We start from the raw sequence: 19,524 nt of genomic DNA, 5'->3' as shown, positions 1-19,524 counted from the left end.
GGACTGGGGCGGTGAAAAACCTACAACACCATGGACTGGGGCGGTGAAAAACCTACAACACCATGGACTGGGGCGGTGAAAAACCTACAACACTATGGACTGGGGCGGTGAAAAACCTACAACACCATGGACTGGGGCGGTGAAAAACCTACAACACCATGGACTGGGGCGGAGAAAAACCTACAACACCATGGACTGGGGCGGAGAAAAGCCTACAACACTATGGACTGGGGCGGTGAAAAACCTACAACACCATGGACTGGGGCGGTGAAAAACCTACAACACCATGGACTGGGGCGGAGAAAAACCTACAACACCATGGATTGGGGCGGAGAAAAACCTACAACACCATGGACTGGGGCGGAGAAAAACCTACAACACCATGGACTGGGGCGGTGAAAAACCTACAACACCATGGACTGGGGCGGAGAAAAACCTACAACACCAAGGACTGGGGCAGTGAAAAACCTACAACACCATGGACTGGGGCGGTGAAAAACCTACAACACCATGGACTGGGGCGGTGAAAAACCTACAACACCATGGACAGGGGCAGAGAAAAACCTACAACACTATGGACTGGGGCAGTGAAAAACCTACAACACCATGGACTGGGGCGGTGAAAAACCTACAACACCATGGACTGGGGCGGTGAAAAACCTACAACACCATGGACTGGGGCGGTGAAAAACCTACAACACTATGGACTGGGGCGGTGAAAAACCTACAACACCATGGACTGGGGCGGTGAAAAACCTACAACACCATGGACTGGGGCGGTGAAAAACCTACAACACCATGGACTGGGGCGGTGAAAAACCTACAACACCATGGACTGGGGCGGAGAAAAACCTACAACACCATGGACTGGGGAGGTGAAAAACCTACAACACCATGGACTGGGGCGGAGAAAAACCTACAACACCATGGACTGGGGCAGAGAAAAACCTACAACACCATGGACTGGGGCGGTGAAAAACCTACAACACCATGGACTGGGGCGGAGTAAAACCGACAACACTATGGACTGGGGCGGTGAAAAACCTACAACACCATGGACTGGGGCGGTGAAAAACCAACAACACCATGGACTGAGGCGGAGAAAAACCTACAACACCATGGACTGGGGCGGAGAAAAACCTACAACACCATGGACTGAGGCGGAGAAAAACCTACAACACCATGGACTGAGGCGGAGAAAATCCTACAACACCATGGACTGGGGCGGTGAAAAACCTACAACACCATGGACTGGGGCGGAGAAAAACCTACAACACCATGGACTGGGGCGGAGAAAAACCTACAACACCATGGACTGGGGCGGAGAAAAACCTACAACACCATGGACTGGGGCGGAGAAAAACCTACAACACCATGGACTGGGGCGGTGAAAAACCTACAACACCATGGACTGAGGCGGAGAAAAACCTACAACACCATGGACTGAGGCGGAGAAAAACCTACAACACCATGGACTGGGGCGGTGAAAAACCTACAACACCATGGACTGGGGCGGAGAAAAACCTACAACACCATGGACTGGGGCGGAGAAAAACCTACAACACCATGGACTGGGGCGGAGAAAAACCTACAACTCCATGGACTGGGGCGGAGAAAAACCTACAACACCATGGACTGGGGCGGTGAAAAACCTACAACACCATGGACTGGGGCGGAGAAAAACCTACAACACCATGGACTGGGGCGGAGAAAAACCTACAACACCATGGACTGGGGCGGTGAAAAACCTACAACACCATGGACTGGGGCGGAGAAAAACCTACAACACCATGGACTGGGGCGGTGAAAAACCTACAACACCATGGACTGGGGCGGTGAAAAACCTACAACACCATGGACTGGGGCGGTGAAAAACCTACAACACCATGGACTGGGGCGGAGAAAAACCTACAACACCATGGACTGGGGCGGTGAAAAATCTACAACACCATGGACTGGGGCGGAGAAAAACCTACAACACCATGGACTGGGGCGGTGAAAAACCTACAACACCATGGACTGGGGCGGTGAAAAACCTACAACACCATGGACTGGGGCGGTGAAAAACATACAACACCATGGACCGGGGCGGAGAAAAACCTACAACACCATGGACTGGGGCGGTGAAAAACCTACAACACTATGGACTGGGGCGGAGAAAAACCTACAACACCATGGACTGGGGCGGAGAAAAACCTACAACACCATGGACTGGGGCGGTGAAAAACCTACAACACTATGGACTGGGGCGGAGAAAAACCTACAACACCATGGACTGGGGCGGAGAAAAACCTACAACACCATGGACTGGGGCGGTGAAAAACCTACAACACCATGGACTGGGGCGGTGAAAAACCTACAACACCATGGACTGGGGCGGTGAAAAACCTACAACACCATGGACTGGGGCGGAGAAAAACCTACAACACCATGGATTGGGGCGGTGAAAAACCTACAACACCATGGACTGGGGCGGAGAAAAACCTACAACACCATGGACTGGGGCGGAGAAAAACCTACAACACCATGGAATGGGGCGGTGAAAAACCGACAACACCATGGACTGGGGCGGTGAAAAACCTACAACACCATGGACTGGGGCGGAGAAAAACCTACAACACCATGGACTGGGGCGGTGAAAAACCTACAACAACATGGACTGGGGCGATGAAAAACCTACAACACTATGGACTGGGGCGGTGAAAAACCTACAACACCATGGACTGGGGCGGTGAAAAACCTACAACACCATGGACTGGGGCGGAGAAAAACCTACAACACCATGGACTGGGGCGGTGAAAAACCTACAACACCATGGACTGGGGCGGTGAAAAACCTACAACACCATGGACTGGGGCGGTGAAAAACCTACAACACCATGGACTGGGGCGGTGAAAAACCTACAACACTATGGACTGGGGCGGAGAAAAACCTACAACACTATGGACTGGGGCGGTGAAAAACCTACAACACTATGGACTGGGGCGGTGAAAACCCTACAACACCATAGACTGGGGCGGAGAAAAACCTACAACACCATGGAATGGGGCGGTGAAAAACCTACAACACCATGGACTGGGGCGGAGAAAAACCTACAACACCATGGACTGGGGCAGAGAAAAACCTACAAAACCATGGACTGGGGCGGAGAAAAACCTACAACACCATGGACTGGGGCTGAGAAAAACCTACAACACCATGGACTGGGGCGGTGAAAAACCTACAACACCATGGACTGGGGCGGTGAAAAACCTACAACACCATGGACTGCGGCGGAGAAAAACCTACAACACCATGGACTGGGGCGGAGAAAAACCTACAACACCATGGACTGGGGCGGAGAAAAACCTACAACACCATGGACTGGGGCGGTGAAAAACCTACAACACCATGGACTGGGGCGGTGAAAAACCTACAACACCATGGACTGGGGCGGAGAAAAACCTACAACACCATGGACTGGGGCGGTGAAAAACCTACAACACCATGGACTGGGGCGGAGAAAAACCTACAACACCATGGACTGGGGCGGTGAAAAACCTACAGCACCATGGACTGGGGCGGAGAAAAACCTACAACACTATGGACTGGGGCGGAGAAAAACCTACAACACAAAAGACTGGGGCGGTGAAAAACCTACAACACTATGGACTGGGGCGGTGAAAAACCTACAACACCATGGACTGGGGCGGTGAAAAACCTACAAAAACCATGGACTGGGGCGGTGAAAAACCTACAACACCATGGACTGGGGCGGTGAAAAACCTACAACACCATGGACTGGGGCGGAGAAAAACCTACAACACCATGGACTGGGGCGGTGAAAAACCTACAACACCATGGACTGGGGCGGAGAAAAACCTACAACACCATGGACTGGGGCGGTGAAAAACCTACAACACCATGGACTGGGGCGGTGAAAAACCTACAACACCATGGACTGGGGCGGTGAAAAACCTACAACACCATGGACTGGGGCGGTGAAAAACCTACAACACCATGGACTGGGGCGGAGAAAAACCTACAACACCATGGACTGGGTCGGTGAAAAACCTACAACACCATGGACTGGGGCGGTGAAAAACCTACAACACCATGGACTGGGGCGGTGAAAAACCTACAACACCATGGACTGGGGCGGAGAAAAACCTACAAAACCATGGACTGGGGCGGAGAAAAACGTACAACACCATGTACTGGGGTGGTGAAAAACCTACAACACCATGGACTGGGGCGGTGAAAAACCTACAACACCATGGACTGGGGCGGTGAAAAACCTACAACACCATGGAATGGGGCGGTGAAAAACCTACAACACCATGGACTGGGGCGGAGAAAAACCTACAACACCATGGACTGGGGCGGAGAAAAACCTACAAAACCATGGACTGGGGCGGAGAAAAACCTACAACACCATGGACTGGGGTGGAGAAAAACCTACAACACCATGGACTGGGGCGGTGAAAAACCTACAACACCATGGACTGGGGCGGTGAAAAACCTACAACACCATGGACTGGGGCGGAGAAAAACCTACAACACCATGGACTGGGGCGGTGAAAAACCTACAACACTATGGACTGGGGCGGAGAAAAACCTACAACACTATGGACTGGGGCGGTGAAAAACCTACAACACTATGGACTGGGGCGGTGAAAACCCGACAACACCATAGACTGGGGCGGAGAAAAACCTACAACACCATGGAATGGGGCGGTGAAAAACCTACAACACCATGGACTGGGGCGGAGAAAAACCTACAACACCATGGACTGGGGCAGAGAAAAACCTACAAAACCATGGACTGGGGCGGAGAAAAACCTACAACACCATGGACTGGGGCTGAGAAAAACCTACAACACCATGGACTGGGGCGGTGAAACACCTACAACACCATGGACTGGGGCGGTGAAAAACCTACAACACCATGGACTGGGGCGGAGAAAAACCTACAACACCATGGACTGGGGCGGAGAAAAACCTACAACACCATGGACTGGGGCGGAGAAAAACCTACAACACCATGGACTGGGGCGGTGAAAAACCTACAACACCATGGACTGGGGCGGTGAAAAACCTACAACACCATGGACTGGGGCGGAGAAAAACCTACAACACCATGGACTGGGGCAGTGAAAAACCTACAACACCATGGACTGGGGCGGAGAAAAACCTACAACACCATGGACTGGGGCGGTGAAAAACCTACAGCACCATGGACTGGGGCGGAGAAAAACCTACAACACTATGGACTGGGGCGGAGAAAAACCTACAACACAAAAGACTGGGGCGGTGAAAAACCTACAACACTATGGACTGGGGCGGTGAAAAACCTACAACACCATGGACTGGGGCGGTGAAAAACCTACAAAAACCATGGACTGGGGCGGTGAAAAACCTACAACACCATGGACTGGGGCGGTGAAAAACCTACAACACCATGGACTGGGGCGGAGAAAAACCTACAACACCATGGACTGGGGCGGTGAAAAACCTACAACACCATGGACTGGGGCGGAGAAAAACCTACAACACCATGGACTGGGGCGGTGAAAAACCTACAACACCATGGACTGGGGCGGTGAAAAACCTACAACACCATGGACTGGGGCGGTGAAAAACCTACAACACCATGGACTGGGGCGGTGAAAAACCTACAACACCATGGACTGGGGCGGAGAAAAACCTACAACACCATGGACTGGGTCGGTGAAAAACCTACAACACCATGGACTGGGGCGGTGAAAAACCTACAACACCATGGACTGGGGCGGTGAAAAACCTACAACACCATGGACTGGGGCGGAGAAAAACCTACAAAACCATGGACTGGGGCGGAGTAAAACCTACAACACCATGTACTGGGGTGGTGAAAAACCTACAACACCATGGACTGGGGCGGTGAAAAACCTACAACACCATGGACTGGGGCGGTGAAAAACCTACAACACCATGGAATGGGGCGGTGAAAAACCTACAACACCATGGACTGGGGCGGAGAAAAACCTACAACACCATGGACTGGGGCGGAGAAAAACCTACAAAACCATGGACTGGGGCGGAGAAAAACCTACAACACCATGGACTGGGGTGGAGAAAAACCTACAACACCATGGACTGGGGCGGTGAAAAACCTACAACACCATGGACTGGGGCGGTGAAAAACCTACAACACCATGGACTGGGGCGGAGAAAAACCTACAACACCATGGACTGGGGCGGAGAAAAACCTACAACACCATGGACTGGGGCGGAGAAAAACCTACAACACCATGGACTGGGGCGGTGAAAAACCTACAACACCATGGACTGGGGCGGTGAAAAACCTACAACACCATGGACTGGGGCGGAGAAAAACCTACAACACCATGGACTGGGGCGGTGAAAAACCTACAACACCATGGACTGGGGCGGAGAAAAACCTACAACACCATGGACTGGGGCGGTGAAAAACCTACAACACCATGGACCGGGGCGGAGAAAAACCTACAACACTATGGACTGGGGCGGAGAAAAACCTACAACACAAAAGACTGGGGCGGTGAAAAACCTACAACACTATGGACTGGGGCGGTGAAAAACCTACAACACCATGGACTGGGGCGGTGAAAAACCTACAAAAACCATGGACTGGGGCGGTGAAAAACCTACAACACCATGGACTGGGGCGGTGAAAAACCTACAACACCATGGACTGGGGCGGAGAAAAACCTACAACACCATGGACTGGGGCGGTGAAAAACCTACAACACCATGGACTGGGGCGGTGAAAAACCGACAACACCATGGACTGGGGCGGTGAAAAACCTACAACACCATGGACTGGGGCGGTGAAAAACCTACAACACCATGGACTGGGGCGGTGAAAAACCTACAACACCATGGACTGGGGCGGAGAAAAACCTACAACACCATGGACTGGGGCGCTGAAAAACCTACAACACCATGGACTGGGGCGGTGAAAAACCTACAACACCATGGACTGGGGCGGTGAAAAACCTACAACACCATGGACTGGGGCGGAGAAAAACCTACAACACCATGGACTGGGGCGGAGAAAAACCTACAACACCATGGACTGGGGCGGTGAAAAACCTACAACACCATGGACTGGGGCGGTGAAAAACCTACAACACCATGGACTGGGGCGGAGAAAAACCTACAACACCATGGAATGGGGCGGTGAAAAACCTACAACACTATGGACTTGGGCGGAGAAAAACCTACAACACTATGGACTGGGGCGGAGAAAAACCTACAACACCATGGACTGGGGCGGTGAAAAACCTACAACACCATGGACTGGGGCGGTGAAAAACCTACAACACTATGGACTGGGGCGGAGAAAAACCTACAACACTCTGGACTGGGGCGGAGAAAAACCTACAACACCATGGACTGGGGCGATGAAAAACCTACAACACTATGGACTGGGGCGGTGAAAAACCTACAACACCATGGACTGGGGCGGTGAAAAACCTACAACACCATGGACTGGGGCGGAGAAAAACCTTCAACACCATGGACTGGGGCGGTGAAAAACCTACAACACCATGGACTGGGGCGGTGAAAAACCTACAACACCATGGACTGGGGCGGTGAAAAACCTACAACACCATGGACTGGGGCGGTGAAAAACCTACAACACTATGGACTGGGGCGGAGAAAAACCTACAACACTATGGACTGGGGCGGTGAAAAACCTACAACACTATGGACTGGGGCGGTGAAAACCCTACAACACCATAGACTGTGGCGGAGAAAAACCTACAACACCATGGAATGGGGCGGTGAAAAACCTACAACACCATGGACTGGGGCGGAGAAAAACCTACAACACCATGGACTGGGGCGGAGAAAAACCTACAAAACCATGGACTGGGGCGGAGAAAAACCTACAACACCATGGACTGGGGCTGAGAAAAACCTACAACACCATGGACTGGGGCGGTGAAAAACCTACAACACCATGGACTGGGGCGGTGAAAAACCTACAACACCATGGACTGAGGCGGAGAAAAACCTACAACACCATGGACTGGGGCGGAGAAAAACCTACAACACCATGGACTGGGGCGGTGAAAAACCTACAACACCATGGACTGGGGCGGTGAAAAACCTACAAAAACCATGGACTGGGGCGGTGAAAAACCTACAACACCATGGACTGTGGCGGTGAAAAACCTACAACACCATGGACTGGGGCGGAGAAAAACCTACAACACCATGAACTGGGGCGGTGAAAAACCTACAACACCATGGACTGGGGCGGAGAAAAACCTACAACACCATGGACTGGGGCGGTGAAAAACCTACAACACCATGGACTGGGGCGGTGAAAAACCTACAACACCATGGACTGGGGCGGTGAAAAACCTACAACACCATGGACTGGGGCGGTGAAAAACCTACAACACCATGGACTGGGGCGGAGAAAAACCTACAACACCATGGACTGGGGCGGTGAAAAACCTACAACACCATGGACTGGGGCGGTGAAAAACCTACAACACCATGGACTGGGGCGGTGAAAAACCTACAACACCATGGACTGGGGCGGAGAAAAACCTACAACACCATGGACTGGGGCGGAGAATAATCTACAACACCATGGACTGGGGTGGTGAAAAACCTACAACACCATGGACTGGGGCGGTGAAAAACCTACAACACCATGGACTGGGGCGGTTAAAAACCTACAACACCATGGAATGGGGCGGTGAAAAACCAACAACACCATGGACTGGGGCGGAGAAAAACCTACAACACCATGGACTGGGGCGGAGAAAAACCTACAAAACCATGGACTGGGGCGGAGAAAAACCTACAACACCATGGACTGGGGCGGAGAAAAACCTACAACACCATGGACTGGGGCGGTGAAAAACCTACAACACCATGGACTGGGGCGGTGAAAAACCTACAACACCATGGACTGGGGCGGAGAAAAACCTACAACACCATGGACTGGGGCGGAGAAAAACCTACAACACCATGGACTGGGGCGGAGAAAAACCTACAACACCATGGACTGGGGCGGTGAAAAACCTACAACACCATGGACTGGGGCGGTGAAAAACCTACAACACCATGGACTGGGGCGGAGAAAAACCTACAACACCATGGACTGGGGCGGTGAAAAACCTACAACACCATGGACTGGGGCGGAGAAAAACCTACAACACCATGGACTGGGGCGGTGAAAAACCTACAACACCATGGACTGGGGCGGAGAAAAACCTACAACACTATGGACTGGGGCGGAGAAAAACCTACAACACAAAAGACTGGGGCGGTGAAAAACCTACAACACCATGGACTGGGGAGGAGAAAAACCTACAACACCATGGACTGGGGCGGTGAAAAACCTACAACACCATGGACTGGGGCGGTGAAAAACCTACAACACCATGGACTGGGGCGGTGAAAAACCTACAACACCATGGACTGGGGCGGTGAAAAACCTACAACACCATGGACTGGGGCGGTGAAAAACCTACAACACCATGGACTGGGGCGGAGAAAAACCTACAACACCATGGACTGGGGCGGAGAAAAACCTACAACACCATGGACTGGGGCGGTGAAAAACCTACAACACCATGGACTGGGGCGGTGAAAAACCTACAACACCATGGACTGGGGCGGAGAAAAACCTACAACACCATGGAATGGGGCGGTGAAAAACCTACAACACCATGGACTGGGGCGGTGAAAAACCTACAACACTATGGACTTGGGCGGAGAAAAACCTACAACACTATGGACTGGGGCGGAGAAAAACCTACAACACCATGGACTGGGGCGGTGAAAAACCTACAACACCATGGACTGGGGCGGTGAAAAACCTACAACACTATGGACTTGGGCGGAGAAAAACCTACAACACTATGGACTGGGGCGGAGAAAAACCTACAACACCATGGACTGGGGCGGAGAAAAACCTACAACACCATGGACTGGGGCGGTGAAAAACCTACAACACCATGGACTGGGGCGGAGAAAAACCTACAACACCATGGACTGGGGCGGAGAAAAACCTACAACACCATGGACTGGGGCGGAGAAAAACCTACAACACCATGGACTGGGGCGGTGAAAAACCTACAACACCATGGACTGGGGCGGTGAAAAACCTACAACACCATGGACTGGGGCGGAGAAAATCCTACAACACCATGGACTGGGGCGGTGAAAAACCTACAACACCATGGACTGGGGCGGAGAAAAACCTACAACACCATGGACTGGGGCGGTGAAAAACCTACAACACCATGGACTGGGGCGGAGAAAAACCTACAACACTATGGACTGGGGCGGAGAAAAACCTACAACACAAAAGACTGGGGCGGTGAAAAACCTACAACTCTATGGACTGGGGCGGTGAAAAACCTACAACACCATGGACTGGGGCGGTGAAAAACCTACAAAAACCATGGACTGGGGCGGTGAAAAACCTACAACACCATGGACTGGGGCGGTGAAAAACCTACAACACCATGGACTGGGGCAGAGAAAAACCTACAACACCATGGACTGGGGCGGTGAAAAACCTACAACACCATGGACTGGGGCGGAGAAAAACCTACAACACCATGGACTGGGTGCGGTGAAAAACCTACAACACCATGGACTGGGGCGGTGAAAAACCTACAACACCATGGACTGGGGCGGTGAAAAACCTACAACACCATGGACTGCGGCGGTGAAAAACCTACAACACCATGGACTGGGGCGGAGAAAAACCTACAACACCATGGACTGGGGCGGTGAAAAACCTACAACAGCATGGACTGGGGCGGTGAAAAACCTACAACACCATGGACTGGGGCGGTGAAAAACCTACAACACCATGGACTGGTGCGGAGAAAAACCTACAACACCATGGACTGGGGCGGAGAAAAACCTACAACACCATGGACTGGGGCGGTGAAAAACCTACAACACCATGGACTGGGGCGGTGAAAAACCTACAACACCATGGACTGGGGCGGTGAAAAACCTGCAACACCATGGAATGGGACGGTGAAAAACCTACAACACCATGGACTGGGGCGGAGAAAAACCTACAACACCATGGACTGGGGCGGAGAAAAACCTACAAAACCATGGACTGGGGCGGAGAAAAACCTACAACACCATGGACTGGGGCGGAGAAAAACCTACAACACCATGGACTGGGGCGGTGAAAAACCTACAACACCATGGACTGGGGCGGTGAAAAACCTACAACACCATGGACTGGGGCGGAGAAAACCCTACAACACCATGGACTGGGGCGGAGAAAAACCTACAACACCATGGACTGGGGCGGAGAAAAACCTACAACACCATGGACTGGGGCGGTGAAAAACCTACAACACCATGGACTGGGGCGGTGAAAAACCTACAACACCATGGACTGGGGCGGAGAAAAACCTACAACACCATGGACTGGGGCGGTGAAAAACCTACAACACCATGGACTGGGGCGGAGAAAAACCTACAACACCATGGACTGGGGCGGTGAAAAACCTACAACACCATGGACTGGGGCGGAGAAAAACCTACAACACTATGGACTGGGGCGGAAAAAAACCTACAACACAAAAGACTGGGGCGGTGAAAAACCTACAACACTATGCACTGGGGCGGTGAAAAACCTACAACACCATGGACTGGGGCGGTGAAAAACCTACAAAAACCATGGACTGTTGCGGTGAAAAACCTACAACACCATGGACTGGGGCGGTGAAAAACCTACAACACCATGGACTGGGGCGGAGAAAAACCTACAACACCATGGACTGGGGCGGTGAAAAACCTACAACACCATGGACTGGGGCGGTGAAAAACCTACAACACCATGGACTGGGGCGGTGAAAAACCTACAACACCATGGACTGGGGCGGTGAAAAACCTACAACACCATGGACTGGGGCGGTGAAAAACCTACAACACCATGGACTGGGGCGGAGAAAAACCTACAACACCATGGACTGGGGCGGTGAAAAACCTACAACACCATGGACTGGGGCGGTGAAAAACCTACAACACCATGGACTGGGGCGGTGAAAAACCTACAACACCATGGACTGGGGCGGAGAAAAACCTACAACACCATGGACTGGGGCGGAGAAAAACCTACAACACCATGGACTGGGGCGGTGAAAAACCTACAACACCATGGACTGGGGCGGTGAAAAACCTACAACACCATGGACTGGGGCGGAGAAAAACCTACAACACCATGGAATGGGGCGGTGAAAAACCTACAACACCATGGACTGGGGCGGTGAAAAACCTACAACACTATGGACTTGGGCGGAGAAAAACCTACAACACTATGGACTGGGGCGGAGAAAAACCTACAACACTATGGACTGGGGCGGTGAAAAACCTACAACACCATGGACTGGGGCGGTGAAAAACCTACAACACTATGGACTTGGGCGGAGAAAAACCTACAACACCATGGACTGGGGCGGAGAAAAACCTACAACACCATGGACTGGGGCGGAGAAAAACCTACAACACCATGGACTGGGGCGGTGAAAAACCTACAACACCATGGACTGGGGCGGTGAAAAACCTACAACACTATGGACTGGGGCGGAGAAAAACCTACAACACTCTGGACTGGGGCGGAGAAAAACCTACAACACCATGGACTGGGGCGGTGAAAAACCTACAACACTATGGACTGGGGCGGAGAAAAACCTACAACACTCTGGACTGGGGCGGAGAAAAACCTACAACACCATGGACTGGGGCGGTGAAAAACCTACAACACCATGGACTGGGGCGGTGAAAAACCTACAACACCATGGACTGGGGCGGAGAAAAACCTACAACACCATGGACTGGGGCGGAGAAAAACCTACAACACCATGGACTGGGGCGGAGAAAAACCTACAACACCATGGACTGGGGCGGTGAAAAACCTACAACACCATGGACTGGGGCGGTGAAAAACCTACAACACCATGGACTGGGGCGGAGAAAAACCTACAACACCATGGACTGGGGCGGTGAAAAACCTACAACACCATGGACTGGGGCGGAGAAAAACCTACAACACCATGGACTGGGGCGGTGAAAAACCTACAACACCATGGACTGGGGCGGAGAAAAACCTACAACACTATGGACTGGGGCGGAGAAAAACCTACAACACAAAAGACTGGGGCGGTGAAAAACCTACAACACTATGGACTGGGGCGGTGAAAAACCTACAACACCATGGACTGGGGCGGTGAAAAACCTACAAAAACCATGGACTGGGGCGGTGAAAAACCTACAACACCATGGACTGGGGCGGTGAAAAACCTACAACACCATGGACTGGGGCGGAGAAAAACCTACAACACCATAGACTGGGGCGGTGAAAAACCTACAACACCATGGACTGGGGCGGAGAAAAACCTACAACACCATGGACTGGGGCGGTGAAAAACCTACAACACCATGGACTGGGGCGGTGAAAAACCTACAACACCATGGACTGGGGCGGTGAAAATCCTACAACACCATGGACTGGGGCGGTGAAAAAACTACAACACCATCGACTGGGGCGGAGAAAAACCTACAACACCATGGACTGGGGCGGTGAAAAACCTACAACACCATGGACTGGGGCGGAGAAAAACCTACAACACCATGGACTGGGGCGGTGAAAAACCTACAACACCATGGACTGGGGCGGTGAAAAACCTACAACACCATGGACTGGGGCGGTGAAAAACCTACAACACCATGGACTGGGGCGGTGAAAAACCTACAACACCATGGACTGGGGCGGAGAAAAACCTACAACACCATGGACTGGGGCGGTGAAAAACCTACAACACCATGGACTGGGGCGGTGAAAAACCTACAACACCATGGACTGGGGCGGTGAAAAACCTACAACACCATGGACTGGGGCGGAGAAAAACCTACAACACCATGGACTGGGGCGGAGAAAAACCTACAACACCATGGACTGGGGCGGTGAAAAACCTACAACACCATGGACTGGGGCGGTGAAAAACCTACAACACCATGGACTGGGGGGGTGAAAAACCTACAACACCATGGAATGGGGCGGTGAAAAACCTACAACACCATGGACTGGGGCGGAGAAAAACCTACAACACCATGGACTGGGGCGGAGAAAAACCTACAAAACCATGGACTGGGGCGGAGAAAAACCTACAACACCATGGACTGGGGCGGAGAAAAACCTACAACACCATGGACTGGGGCGGTGAAAAACCTACAACACCATGGACTGGGGCGGTGAAAAACCTACAACACCATGGACTGGGGCGGAGAAAAACCTACAACACCATGGACTGGGGCGGAGAAAAACCTACAACACCATGGACTGGGGCGGAGAAAAACCTACAACACCATGGACTGGGGCGGTGAAAAACCTACAACACCATGGACTGGGGCGGTGAAAAACCTACAACACCATGGACTGGGGCGGAGAAAAACCTACAACACCATGGACTGGGGCGGTGAAAAACCTACGACACCATGGACTGGGGCGGAGAAAAACCTACAACACCATGGACTGGGGCGGTGAGAAACCTACAACACCATGGACTGGGGCGGAGAAAAACCTACAACACTATGGACTGGGGCGGTGAAAAACCTACAACACCATGGACTGGGGCGGTGAAAAACCTACAAAAACCATGGACTGGGGCGGTGAAAAACCTACAACACCATGGACTGGGGCGGTGAAAAACCTACAACACCATGGACTGGGGCGGAGAAAAACCTACAACACCATGGACTGGGGCGGTGAAAAACCTACAACACCATGGACTGGGGCGGAGAAAAACCTACAACACCATGGACTGGGGCGGTGAAAAACCTACAACACCATGGACTGGGGCGGCGAAAAACCTACAACACCATGGACTGGGGCGGGGAAAAACCTACAACACCATGGACTGGGGCGGTGAAAAACCTACAACACCATGGACTGGGGCGGAGAAAAACCTACAACACCATGGACTGGGGCGGTGAAAAACCTACAACACCATGGACTGGGGCGGTGAAAAACCTACAACACCATGGACTGGGGCGGTGAAAAACCTACAACACCATGGACTGGGGCGGAGAAAAACCTACAACACCATGGACTGGGGCGGAGAAAAACCTACAACACCATGGACTGGGGCGGTGAAAAACCTACAACACCATGGACTGGGGCGGTGAAAAACCTACAACACTATGGACTTGGGCGGAGAAAAACCTACAACACTATGGACTGGGGCGGAGAAAAACCTACAACACTATGGACTGGGGCGGTGAAAAACCTACAACACCATGGACTGGGGCGGTGAAAAACCTACAAAACCATGGACTGGGGCGGAGAAAAACCTACAACACCATGGACTGGGGCGGAGAAAAACCTACAACACCATGGACTGGGGCGGAGAAAAACCTACAACACCATGGACTGGGGCGGTGAAAAACCTACAACACCATGGACTGGGGCAGTGAAAAACCTACAACACCATGGACTGGGGGGGTGAAAAACCTACAACACCATGGAATGGGGCGGTGAAAAACCTACAACACCATGGACTGGGGCGGAGAAAAACCTACAACACCATGGACTGGGGCGGAGAAAAACCTACAAAACCATGGACTGGGGCGGAGAAAAACCTACAACACCATGGACTGGGGCGGAGAAAAACCAACAACACCATGGACTGGGGCGGTGAAAAACCTACAACACCATGGACTGGGGCGGTGAAAAACCTACAACACCATGGACTGGGGCGGAGAAAAACCTACAACACCATGGACTGGGGCGGAGAAAAACCTACAACACCATGGACTGGGGCGGAGAAAAACCTACAACACCATGGACTGGGGCGGTGAAAAACCTACAACACCATGGACTGGGGCGGTGAAAAACCTACAACACCATGGACTGGGGCGGAGAAAAACCTACAACACCATGGACTGGGGCGGTGAAAAACCTACGACACCATGGACTGGGGCGGTGAAAAACCTACAACACCATGGACTGGGGCGGAGAAAAACCTACAACACTATGGACTGGGGCGGAGAAAAACCTACAACACAAAAGACTGGGGCGGTGAAAAACCTACAACACTATGGACTGGGGCGGTGAAAAACCTACAACACCATGGACTGGGGCGGTGAAAAACCTACAAAAACCATGGACTGGGGCGGTGAAAAACCTACAACACCATGGACTGGGGCGGTGAAAAACCTACAACACCATGGACTGGGGCGGAGAAAAACCTACAACACCATGGACTGGGGCGGTGAAAAACCTACAACACCATGGACTGGGGCGGAGAAAAACCTACAACACCATGGACTGGGGCGGTGAAAAACCTACAACACCATGGACTGGGGCGGCGAAAAACCTACAACACCATGGACTGGGGCGGTGAAAAACCTACAACACCATGGACTGGGGCGGTGAAAAACCTACAACACCATGGACTGGGGCGGAGAAAAACCTACAACACCATGGACTGGGGCGGTGAAAAACCTACAACACCATGGACTGGGGCGGTGAAAAACCTACAACACCATGGACTGGGGCGGTGAAAAACCTACAACACCATGGACTGGGGCGGAGAAAAACCTACAACACCATGGACTGGGGCGGAGAAAAACCTACAACACCATGGACTGGGGCGGTGAAAAACCTACAACACCATGGACTGGGGCGGTGAAAAACCTACAACACCATGGACTGGGGCGGAGAAAAACCTACAACACCATGGAATGGGGCGGTGAAAAACCTACAACACCATGGACTGGGGCGGTGAAAAACCTACAACACTATGGACTTGGGCGGAGAAAAACCTACAACACCATGGAATGGGGCGGTGAAAAACCTACAACACCATGGAATGGGGCGGTGAAAAACCTACAACACCATGGACTGGGGCGGTGAAAAACCTACAACACCATGGACTGGGGCGGTGAAAAACCTACAACACTATGGACTGTGGCGGAGAAAAACCTACAAAACCATGGACTGGGGCGGAGAAAAACCTACAACACCATGGACTGGGGCGGTGAAAAACCTACAACACCATGGACTGGGGCGGTGAAAAACCTACAACACTATGGACTGGGGCGGAGAAAAACCTACAACACTCTGGACTGGGGCGGTGAAAAACCTACAACACCATGGACTGGGGCGGTGAAAAACCTACAACACCATGGACTGGGGCGGTGAAAAACCTACAACACCATGGACTGGGGCGGTGAAAAACCTACAACACCATGGACTGGGGCGGAGAAAAACCTACAACACCATGGACTGAGGCGGAGAAAAACCTACAACACCATGGACTGGGGCGGTGAAAAACCTACAACACCATGGACTGGGGCGATGAAAAACCTACAACTCCATGGACTGGGGCGGAGAAAAACCTACAACACCATGGACTGGGGCGGAGAAAAACCTACAACACCATGGACTGGGGCGGAGAAAAACCTACAACACCATGGACTGGGGCGGTGAAAAACCTACAACACCATGGACTGGGGCGGTGAAAAACCTACAACACCATGGACTGGGGCGGAGAAAAACCTACAACACCATGGACTGGGGCGGAGAAAAATCTACAACACCATGGACTGGGGCGGTGAAAAACCTACAACACCATGGACTGGGGCGGAGAAAAACCTACAACACCATGGACTGGGGCGGAGCAAAATCTACAACACCATGGACTGGGGCGGTGAAAAACCTACAACACCATGGACTGGGGCGGTGAAAAACCTACAACACCATGGACTGGGGCGGAGAAAAACCTACAACACCATGGACTGGGGCGGTGAAAAACCTACAACACCATGGACTGGGGCGGTGAAAAACCTACAACACCATGGACTGGGGCGGTGAAAAACCTACAACACCATGGACTGGGGCGGTGAATAACCTACAACACCATGGACTGGGGCAGAAAAAAACCTACAACACTATGGACTGGGGCAGTGAAAAACCTACAACACCATGGACTGGGGCGGTGAAAAACCTACAACACCATGGACTGGGGCGGAGAAAAACCTACAACACCATGGACTGGGGCGGAGAAAAACCTACAACACCATGGACTGGGGCGGAGAAAAACCTACAACACCATGGACTGGGGCGGTGAAAAACCTACAACACCATGGACTGGGGCGGAGAAAAACCTACAACACCATGGACTGGGGCGGTGAAAAACCTACAACACCATGGACTGGGGCGGCGAAAAACCTACAACACCATGGACTGGGGCGGTGAAAAACCTACAACACCATGGACTGGGGCGGTGAAAAACCTACAACACCATGGACTGGGGCGGAGAAAAACCTACAACACCATGGACTGGGGCGGTGAAAAACCTACAACACCATGGACTGGGGCGGAGAAAAACCTACAACACCATGGACTGGGGCGGAGAAAAACCTACAACACCATGGACTGGGGCGGTGAAAAACCTACAACACCATGGACTGGGGCGGTGAAAAACCTACAACACCATGGACTGGGGCGGAGAAAAACCTACAACACCATGGAATGGGGCGGTGAAAAACCTACAACACCATGGACTGGGGCGGTGAAAAACCTACAACACTATGGACTTGGGCGGAGAAAAACCTACAACACCATGGAATGGGGCGGTGAAAAACCTACAACACCATGGAATGGGGCGGTGAAAAACCTACAACACCATGGACTGGGGCGGTGAAAAACCTACAACACCATGGACTGGGGCGGTGAAAAACCTACAACACTATGGACTGTGGCGGAGAAAAACCTACAAAACCATGGACTGGGGCGGAGAAAAACCTACAACACCATGGACTGGGGCGGTGAAAAACCTACAACACCATGGACTGGGGCGGTGAAAAACCTACAACACTATGGACTGGGGCGGAGAAAAACCTACAACACTCTGGACTGGGGCGGTGAAAAACCTACAACACCATGGACTGGGGCGGTGAAAAACCTACAACACCATGGACTGGGGCGGTGAAAAACCTACAACACCATGGACTGGGGCGGTGAAAAACCTACAACACCATGGACTGGGGCGGAGAAAAACCTACAACACCATGGACTGAGGCGGAGAAAAACCTACAACACCATGGACTGGGGCGGTGAAAAACCTACAACACCATGGACTGGGGCGATGAAAAACCTACAACTCCATGGACTGGGGCGGAGAAAAACCTACAACACCATGGACTGGGGCGGAGAAAAACCTACAACACCATGGACTGGGGCGGAGAAAAACCTACAACACCATGGACTGGGGCGGTGAAAAACCTACAACACCATGGACTGGGGCGGTGAAAAACCTACAACACCATGGACTGGGGCGGAGAAAAACCTACAACACCATGGACTGGGGCGGAGAAAAATCTACAACACCATGGACTGGGGCGGTGAAAAACCTACAACACCATGGACTGGGGCGGAGAAAAACCTACAACACCATGGACTGGGGCGGAGCAAAATCTACAACACCATGGACTGGGGCGGTGAAAAACCTACAA

Source organism: Pristiophorus japonicus, chromosome 3 (assembly GCF_044704955.1).
Source record: "Pristiophorus japonicus isolate sPriJap1 chromosome 3, sPriJap1.hap1, whole genome shotgun sequence".
Classification (NCBI taxonomy): domain Eukaryota; kingdom Metazoa; phylum Chordata; class Chondrichthyes; family Pristiophoridae; genus Pristiophorus; species Pristiophorus japonicus.
The sequence above is the reverse complement of the archived record's forward strand: the minus strand, read 5'-3'. Positions refer to the sequence as shown.